The sequence below is a fragment of the Polistes canadensis genome, unplaced genomic scaffold (genome assembly GCF_001313835.1).
Source record: "Polistes canadensis isolate GaletaPanama2010 unplaced genomic scaffold, ASM131383v1 scaffold_13, whole genome shotgun sequence".
NCBI lineage: Eukaryota > Metazoa > Arthropoda > Insecta > Hymenoptera > Vespidae > Polistes > Polistes canadensis.
In genome coordinates, this window is record NW_014569560.1 from 919,737 (window position 1) to 930,356 (window position 10,620).

Sequence of the window (10,620 nt, forward strand, 5' to 3'; positions counted from 1 at the left end):
ATATATATATATATATATATACTATATACACTTTATTCATTCTACCATAAAATAATATATGGTTCTACTCACTTGTTCATTCGCTCCGATAACTCTCTTGACAGGGCTCAGGATATCTACGTGAACTACTAACAACGTGAGGAGATAAGACATCATTTTAAATACAAATACAACCACGTTAGGTATGCTTTTTCAACTGACATGAGAAAGAGAAAGAAAGAGGAACATTAAATAGCACACAGTAATATCTGCGTTACTAATACATATAACGTTTATATATTATACATACTTTTTTCTTAATCTACTTTTTCTTCTTCTTTTTCTTCTTTCCAACAATCTTTTATCGAACTAACATATATATATCTTTAACACAATTATGACTTCTGTTTAAAAAGATTGGTATAATATTATATACGTTGAAATAATTTCAATTGGAATGAAACGCACAGATGTAATACGAACAAATAATATAATACTGATAATAAAAGAAGATTTTTTTTTTTTTACTTCGTAACATTTCAACGAACGTGTCAAAAAGATCGTGAAAGAAAACAATTTTTCTGTATAGAATTTATCTTCGTCGTCGTTTTTTGTGATTTTTTTGTAATCGTCAATTTTTTGATAGTATAATATTATCATTATCGTTGATTTTAAAAAATGTATTCTCTCTCTCTCTCTCTCTCTCTCTCTTTCTGTTTCTTTCTCGACGGGTGGTCAAAACAATAGAAAAATAATCTACTTTATATCTCGTAATTAATAAAAATGATCTCGAACGAATTTAAAAGATAATTTTCGTTCGAGTACTCGTCTATACAAACAAAACAGATGAAATATTAACTTCAATGAGATTTTTTCGAATGATAATTATAATATAAAATTAAGATATCATCTTTTGCTTAAATTTTAAGCACTAAATTTAATTGAATTTTTCAAGAACGAAATATGTTTTGTTTTTTTTCGTGTGAAAAATTCGTTTCTCCCTTTCCCATTTTATATTTTACAGTTATTATTATTATTATTATTATTATTATTATAATTATCGTGTCACGAATGAAATTACAGAGAGAGAAAAAAAAGAAAAGAAAAAAAAGGAGATAAATATTTGAAAGAAGTCAAAAATAAATTTTGTGTCCCGATAGAGGGAAACGGATAAGAAGAACGTGTTAAAAAAAAAAAAAGAAAGTAGAAAAAAAAGGAAAAAATATTAGGGAAGAAATGGGAAAAGAAATAAATAAAAAAAGAAGAAAAAGAACATATGGAAAGTTGTAAATTAACGTAAAAAGGAAAAGGGAAATTTGATCTTTTATGAGATTAGAAACCACACATAGTCCCCAAGTCGAAACTTCCTGTCCCGGGGTCTCTCATTGAATTTCGAGGTTGACCCTTCATTGGCGCGCCAAGGAAGCTATTGTGCATTGAATTTACGGGTTACCACGAATCCCATTGATTCGATTGGCGGTCACATAATGACGCATAGTTAGCATGTCACTGGTACTATTACTATCAACGTGTTCGCGGAGAGCAACTGAAGACATTCGAAGAACATAAATGAAATAATATATGTTGTTGTTTAAGATAATGCAATTTTTTTTTCATTGAATTTTCAATGCATTCCGCGAAGAACACACAAATGTGTGAAATAATATATTTAATATAATATAATATATATTTGGGTGAACATACGAAAAAAAGTTCGTGTGAATTTACTGTATTATTTCGGATAATGCAATTTTTATAGAATTAAATCAAATTTTACTTTACGTGCAAGTGAAATATTCATTTAAAACGCACGAACATTTTCTTCATCTTAATAAAATATATATAAATGAGAGAGAGAGAAAGAGAGTGGGTGAGTGAGACCAATAAAAAGAATAAACCACGTGTCCTGAGGGCAAAGTTCGAACAAAATTTATCTGTCCAACTTGGTTCCTATCAATTTGCATTTATTTACCAACATTCGCGCGTCCCCGATTGTGATACCAAACGATCGAATTAAAATGTTTCCAAAAATAATTCATAAGAACGGTCCAATAAAATATAATCAACAATGTTGTCTTGTTATCCCGAGAGTTATTTATTTCCTTTTGTTAACCAACGATCTATCACACAAAAAAGTTACACAAGATAGAATTATCGCTGGAACGGATAAATTCAATGATTTCGTTATTATGGAAAGACATTAATAATACTTACTTATGAATCGAAAGATTCGTTCAATTGTCGATATATTTAATAAGACAATTAACTTATATTTAAAAAAAAAAAAAAAAGAACAATTTTGAAATTCAAATATTTCATTTAAAAATTATCATCGATTTTGAATATATTTATATAAATAATATTAAATATTTCTCACAGATATAAAAAGAAAAAAGTCTCGACGACTAAATGATAAAACGAAGAAAATATAATATGACACTTTATGCTATATGTTTTTTCGTGTTCGATTATGAAATAAAACAAAAAGAAAAAGAAATATTCGTATAATCGGTTATATTATAACATTTTAACATGGGACACGTGCGAATCCCCTTTTAGCCACGTGGTACGCGAGAAGATTCGCGGCGCCTGCGCAAAATTTACGCGGGAAAAGCCGAACGATGATCGTATTATCCTATATAACACAAGTCAAAATTTATTTTATTCTCTATTATAATAATTATACGTTAAACTTTTAATAAACACGTGCTTATCGAAATGTGTCAATCATAACTCTTATATTTAAGCAACGAGTTAAAAACAAAACCATTAACAACAACAACAACAACAACAAAAACCGTTAACAATCAAATCGAATCTCATATGGTTCTATATAATCAAACTAAAATTATAAATTCGTTTCATTACCTTTTTTTCTCGAAATCTTTAGTATCCCCGTCCTGATGTGATATCTCGTTGATAATTACAATAAAAACAAAAAAATAAAAAAAATAAAAAGATGTATTACAAAAAAGAAAACTAATAAAATGAACGATATATTATTTCCAATATTGTCACGTGATAATTGAACTAGATGAAAACTGGAACCGGGTGGGGGTGGGAGTGGGGGGGAGTTTAAGGAGGAACGAATGGGAAGAACAGAGTTAAGATTACCCGACGATTCGTTGCGAGAGACTAAAGAAACTGATCGTGTTCGCATCCCCAAGTGGACTCACAGTTTGAGAAGTCACGATAACAACCGAAAGCTGGGATTGGCCCGACCTCCTCTCCAAACCGAACTACTGACTCCTTCCGTTTCTTCTCTCTCTCTCTCTCTCTCTTCTACCCGCCCCCTCCCCTCCCACCACTCCACTCCAAAACCCCTTTTTCCAACTGTTCGTCATCGTCATCGTCATCGTCGTGTGCTGTGTGTAGTGTCTTCGACTTCCTTTTCGTTTTCGTTTTCGTTTTCGTTTTCGTTTTCGTTTTCGTTCTCTTATATGTTAGTCGTCGTTGTTTTATAGTCGTCGTCGTCAATGAAAAAGAAACACAAGTATTCTGCCGTAATGGATGACAACATGATTTAATAATGACGCAATCAAATTTATACGAATTTCACTTTAGTCGGGAATTTTTGTATTAAACTTTTTTTTCAACGAAAAATAGAGAGAGACAGAAAGAGAGAGAGAGAGAGAGAGACACACACATACAGCTATAGCAAAAAGACAGTGAACGAGTGTGCGTGTACGTGCGTAATCAATCCGTACATATGTTGATGAAGTAGAATATTACGTGTTTTGTAAGTAAGTATCGAACGTTCATTTTCAATCGTCATAATAACTCATCGATTGATTACTCAAGACGAAGAAGAAAAATTTTGATTGTATATCTTTTTAAATAGATAAAATTCTATTTTATCCGAGTTATAGATATTTGTAATAATTGTTAAATATGTATCAGTGAAAGTTTACGTTGGACATTTTTCTGCAACGAATAAATGCTGCCTGCACACACACAGACACACACACACGATCGAAAAGTTTTCTTGCCATAGTAGAAGGTACATATGTTAAAATATATATATATATATATATATATATAGATAAGTATGTATACACATGTGATATGAATATAAATGAATAGGGGTTTTTTTTATTTTCTTTTTCTTTTTCCCCATATCTTCGTTAAATTGTATTATTCCACGTTACGTTTTGTAATTTTACAAATTATTCTAAATCTATATTTAAATATTAAAACGCGATCAATATAAATCTTGAAAATAAATCTTTAAGAAATTTTTGGATTCCGATAATTTAAACGATCCTTTGTTCTAACATTTATTTATTTTCCTTTGTAATTTAAAGAAAAGAATATAATGTTATTTATCATACTTGTTGACGCATATACTGCGAAATGTAGAACAATCGTTGCCGGAGAAAAAAAGAAATGTAATGATAAAGTTGAATTTGTGAAAAATAGCGAAGTTGCTTATCAAAGTTACATTTATGTATCAATGGGGTCGAAGGTCGATGAAATAGTCGACAAATGTTGTCTGTTAAAATGATCACTGAAGTATCTCCATCTCTCTCTCTTTCTCTCTCTTTCTCTATCTTTCTCTTTCTCTTTTTCTCTTTCTCACACGCACTACTTTTCTCAACGCTCCCCCCCCCCACTTTTACATTTTAAAAGTTTAACTAATTTCGCACTCGATTGAGTTCGGCCTTCTCTTTTGGAAGCGACTTTCGAATTCCAAACGATAAGGGAAAACTCGGAAGGCGAGTGTCCGATAACTCGTTCTAGTCAAGAGAACGGATAAGATGAGAGAAAGAGACAGTAAAAACATACACACACATAATAGTATAACTCCTTAACCCGTTTCCAAACACGATTTCGAGACCGTGCAACTCATATCTCTAACAAGTCTGACGTAACCCAACGCAAAACCCATAGAATAGAAAGAAGAAAACAAATTTTGATGATTAAAATTGACAAGTTAGAAATATAAATAATCTTTCATCGTATATATATATATATACAAAATATCTCGAAAATTATATTTTTATTTTTGTTTTTTTTTGTCGAATGGTAGACGAATTATAATAGAACACAGAAAACAACTAACGGAGATACGAAATGTGACAGAAAAATGCATCCATATGCGAACGAGTGTAGGTATGCACACACAACACACACACACACATATCTATATATATATATATATACCAACACTTAAAGTACTGTGCATCTCATCGACCGAGCATATATATTTTTGTCCGTTCTATTATTATCATCGGAGTTCGATGGCCATGCACGATCTCGTGTCTATATAGTTACTATTTTATATCATACATGCACAACTCTCTGTTGGTTGGTGGTGTTATGTTAATTCGCGCGCGGCCAGTTTACACGTGGCGAATACGAAAAACCTTTTTTCCAATTGATTGAAATCGTGTTATATATAGAGAGAAAAATTCATCCGAGATAATATTTTCGATAATAATAATAAAATAAATAATACATCTCTATGAATGATCCGAAAGCGCAAAGCTTTATGTTTGCCAACTTACCATTAAAGCTCCCGCGTAGTAATGGTGGCGCCTCGCGTAGCATTAATGCTCATGCAGGTAAAAAAACAACCCTTTTTTTAATCACCGAAAACTTTCCTCGTACCTTCCCCTTTCCTCCTTCTCTATCTCTTTCTCTCTCTTTATTTCTCTCCTTGTTAGATAACACGGAGAGATATAATTGAAAAAAGAAAATTTCACAAAAAATATCAAATTCAAATTATACGACGATTATAATAATCGAAGAGAGAAAGAAGATTGGTGTAAAACGTTGTATACGAGAAACATAGTTTTTAAATCTATATATATATATATATATATTAATAAGAGAAAATATATCGAAAAAAAGTAAATAAATAAGAAAAGAAAGAGAAAGAAAAAAATAAGAAAGAAGAGAGTAAGGAAAAGAGTGCGCAGGTGCGTGTATGCATGCGTGCGCGCGCGCTCCTTTGTAAAATAAAATACGCGCGAATATATGGGATAAGGGAAAACAAGTCAATAAAAACTAAATATAAAAGATATATTTAAAAAAAAAAAAAAAAAATAACAAAAAGAAGAAGAAGAGACGACGCGCGAGAGAACGATATTTATCACCGGCGTGTCTTTCTCGCATCGAGCGAGAAATGGTTGTAATATGGACGACGGATCGATCTTACGGTGTCCCACACACTCTCTCTCTCTCTTAACACGATTCTGCTGCCCTCCTCCACCCCTACCCTCGCGATCACCCCCTTGTCGTGATTGTTCGGGCCCATTCGCCCCAACTCGCCGCTCGAGATTCGTCGTTCGGATTCGTCGTTCGTATTCGTCGTTCGGATTCGTTAAAACCCGATTATCTACGAACACTAACGACAAATGACGATGATGATGATGATTAAACATACAAACACAAGAAATTCAGAAAACTCGCGCGTTGCGGCAAAATCTATTTACGCGATTTTTCCATTTGATTTACATGTTTTCCTTCTTCTTTTTTTTTCTTTTTCTTTTTTCTATTTCATTTATTCTCTTCCTCTTATTCTTATTCTTCTTCTTCTTCTCTAGCTGTTGTTCACGAATAGAGTAAAAGCAAGAAAGAGAAAGATATATATATAGTTCTTCGTTTTAAGGTAGGTCGTGTACCAGAATACACGCCATTTTGGACCCAAAAAAAGAAATGAAAAGAAATACCGTATGGAGACAGATATTCTTAGACGGCTGGTATGGGAGGTTCTGTCTCTGCGTGCGTCACGTTTTTCTTTTTTTTCTTTTGTTCTTATTACCTTTTATTTTGTTCCCACTAATTATTGTATCCATTTCGGAATAATTACGATGAATCATTTTATTGTTATAATATATCATCGTTCTTTCTCTTTGTTATTTGTATTTCTATTACACTTTCATTAATATGCATTTATTTCAAATTCACATTTATCTTATTTTCTCCTTTCGTCGCTTTTATATTCTTCAATCTTACTATTTGAATTATTTTGATACATATATATATATATATATATATGTGATATATCTCTTTTGACACGATTTTTGTTTATTTTTTTCCTCTTTTCATCTAGCTCAGTTCATTAACCTTTTTTTTATTAAATTCCCTCTAGTACTTTCTGGTATCATCATATTATGTACCAAATATAGTCGATAAAACGTACGTGATTCCTTTTATTTTTCATTTAATCACAACGGACGACTTTCTATCCTCTCATACTCTTTTTCAATGTCCCAAGGTCATCAGTTGGCCTTCCCTTCAAGGCAACAGCGTTCACTATTCTAGCTCTCTATCTCTATTGATACTACTTATTTCTCTTTCTCTCTCACATACACATACACACACCCACTGACTCACTGACTCACTCACTCACTCACTCATTCGTTCATTTTCTTCATCATTCTTTCATTGCGGAGAATACGTTTACAACAAAGTCGCGTGATAACGGGGAACGACAAACGAAAGGGTTGGAAATTCATGCGGAAAACAATAAAAGGATAAACAAGCCTCGATTTTCAATAATAAAAATTCATAATTTCCTCTCTCATCAAATATCTCGATAAACGTCACCTAATACACTTCTTTTGCTTATATATATATATATATTTTTTTTTTTGTTCATTTTCGCTTTTTTTTTTCTTAATTTTTTTTTCATTTTCTTTTTTTTTTAATCTTTTGTCCGCTTTGTACCATATCATGTGAGTGTTATATGTGTGTGTGTGTATATGTGTATATTATTTGTTAACAGTACGCACGCGGGTACGCGCGTACGCATTTTTGTTTGTTTGTTTGTTTGTTTTTTTCCTTCTTTCTAGAGGAGGTGGACATTTTTTTCTCTTCACCGCAAACACATTACAAATATACAATAATTACGACGCTCATTTTAAAACACGCATACGCGCGTCAATAAGTTAGGTAGTTCGTCATCCATGCCACACACACTTTGCACAATATTATTAATCATTCTCATGCCCAGCGCGCTTATTTTTCTCTCATTTTTTTGTTTTTGTTTTTGTTTCGTTTCCTGTTCTTATTTTACTTTTTTCTTCTTTTGTTTGTTTTTATTCAATACACAACAATATTAATAAGTAATAATAATAATCAGTAATAATAAACGGGGGTAGGAGGAATACGCGCGCGCGTAAACGCTCTTCTTCCATGCGAAATCATGATGTGTGGTACACATCATAGTAATTATTTGATACGTTTACAAGATAACACCGTATAACGGGATCCGTCCTTCGCACAAACAACAACAACAACAATCGTAAGAAAAAATTATATTTTCCGTTTACGCGTTGGGTAGCGTATATATTTTATAATATAGTGTGTTCGCGTGTGTGTATGCGTCTGTATATGTGTATGTGTGTAGCAAATAGATTTTTATAATAGAGCGTTTATAATAATAATAATAATAATTAGCCGTTAAAGAGCGGTAGCGATCCTGGTGATTGCGAGAATTCTCAATTGTTCATTTTTTTTCTCCTTTTGTTTTTCTTATTTTTTTGTTTTGTTTTATTTTTAACTATACTTTGGCGATATTTTCTTTCTTTCTTTCTTTTTTTTTTTTTTACAAATTATATCAGCCATATTATTACAAGAGTTTTCTTCTCACCTATCATCATTGATTCATTGATAATTCTTTTTATAACCGTGTTTCTCGTGTATACATGTTTTGCGCTTAATTATCAATCGTATATATATATATATATATATATACAAGGTATACACACAAAACGTGTTCACATTTTTTTAACGAAGAAGTTTCTCAATGAACTTTCTATAAGTGTTGTTTGTTGTGTGTTATGTTTCACGGTATTGTTTTCCTACCTATACATATATATATATATATACACATACATATCTTTATCTGTATGTGTGTATACTCGGTACCATGGGCGTATGCATAGATAACAAGCGTATACAGTAATTATATATTATATACATACGTATATTAAAATCGATTAAGTAATAAAAATCGCATTAAAAATTAGAAAAAAACAAAAATAAAAAAAATAGAACGAATAATCATCGCGTCTCTAAAAATTTGTCTCTAATGATAGTCGCGCTTAAGTAAAAAATAAAAAAACCCCTAGGATTTTTTTGGGACTCGCCTGGGCACTGCCTTTGGGACCTAAACGCCATTCGGTGCGACACGTAGCGCAGAGCAGGAATAATAATATTAATAACGAATTAATATTACTTCAAAAACAAATACAAAAAAAAAATACAGATTTCAATTAACAAAAAAAAAAATAAAAAGTAAAATCATCGCCACACTTTTCGTTTAAAATCCTTTCGAAAAGGCACACCGACGACTTTTCCCGAGTAAAAAACGTACGCGCGAAAGAGCTATATTTATTTTAACGTTTATCATGATAAAAATAAAATAAACGTATATACTAAAAATCGTTATTACAAAGTTACAATACTAATCAATTATTTAAGTAGCTCTTAAAGCGTACATTATTGTTACTGTTACTAAAAAACAGTTATTGCTCTGCTTCACGTTTCGCGTGTTAAGTCGTCTAGGCCTTTAGTCAAATATTATTTAACTTTAAAATACACGTTTATAATAATCATCAAATCGAATTGTGTTTTATGCACCGATCGAACAAGTACTCCCTCTCATTCTAAATAACTATTATATTAATTCGTTTTTTCTATCTTTCTTATTATTTTCTTTATCTTTGGAGCGAGGTTGTCCAATATCCGCGGACCGCCGCCGAGCCTCATGCGTTCCAGCGCTGTAATGAATGAGACCCAAACATAATTATAAACTTTTTTTTTTTTTTTATAAATTTCAATTTCGTACAATACTTTAATAATCATTTTTACTTAAAAATATTAAGCGGCCCGAGACAATTTGTTTTTTTTTCTTTTTCCTTTTTCGAATATGGCCTAAGGAAGCCAAAATGGTTGGACAGCCCCCCTTCTTCTTTTTCTTCTTCTTCTTCTAAAGGAAACGAAAATTTCGTTTAATTCCCTAAGATTTTTTACCTACGATAATTTCGTTAATATAATATAACGCTATATTACATTACTCTACAAATATTATTTACAAATTCTTATCGGCAATAATTCTTTATCTTTACCTTTCTTTCTTTCATTCTTTTTTTCTTTCTATGTTTCGTACGATAATTTTAATCCATTTGCTTCTTTTTTTCTTTTTCTTTTTCTTTTTCTTTTTTTTTTTCATTTTATGTACATTTGTCCCGCGTACAAGAAAAATATTTCTCACGAACGATTTAAATTATTATTATTATTATTATTATTATTATATTATTATTAATATTATTTTAATATAATTATTATCATTATTATTATTATTATTATTAATATTATTATTAATATTATTATTAATATTATTATTATTATTACTATTATTATTAATAATAATATTGTTATTATTATAATATACATATATGCACGCCCATATATAACTCGCGTAGATGTAATATGTATATTACCATAATACATATTCTTTGGAAGTGACCAAAAATAGTTGTTCAATAATAAATTGTCAATAGTTAAGATATTTTATCGACAAAGGACGATCAATCGTCAAAGACGTTAATTGAACTTAGCAGATTCGAACAAAAAGATTACATTGATATGAGAGCAAATTATATAATAATAATCGCGAAAGTATTTTCG

At 30.9% G+C, this 10,620-nt stretch overlaps 1 protein-coding gene across 1 annotated transcript in view; it reads right to left on the reverse strand.

The window, feature by feature from the left end:
* Positions 1 to 5,994, reverse strand: part of LOC106793402 — an 18,741-nt gene extending 12,747 nt beyond the window's left edge. Inside the window, exon 1 of the mRNA XM_014760299.1 lies at positions 5,487 to 5,994. The gene's annotated coding sequence lies outside the window, so the exon portion shown is untranslated. The remainder of the gene's footprint in view (positions 1 to 5,486) is intronic.
* Positions 5,995 to 10,620: the final 4,626 nt, after the last annotated feature.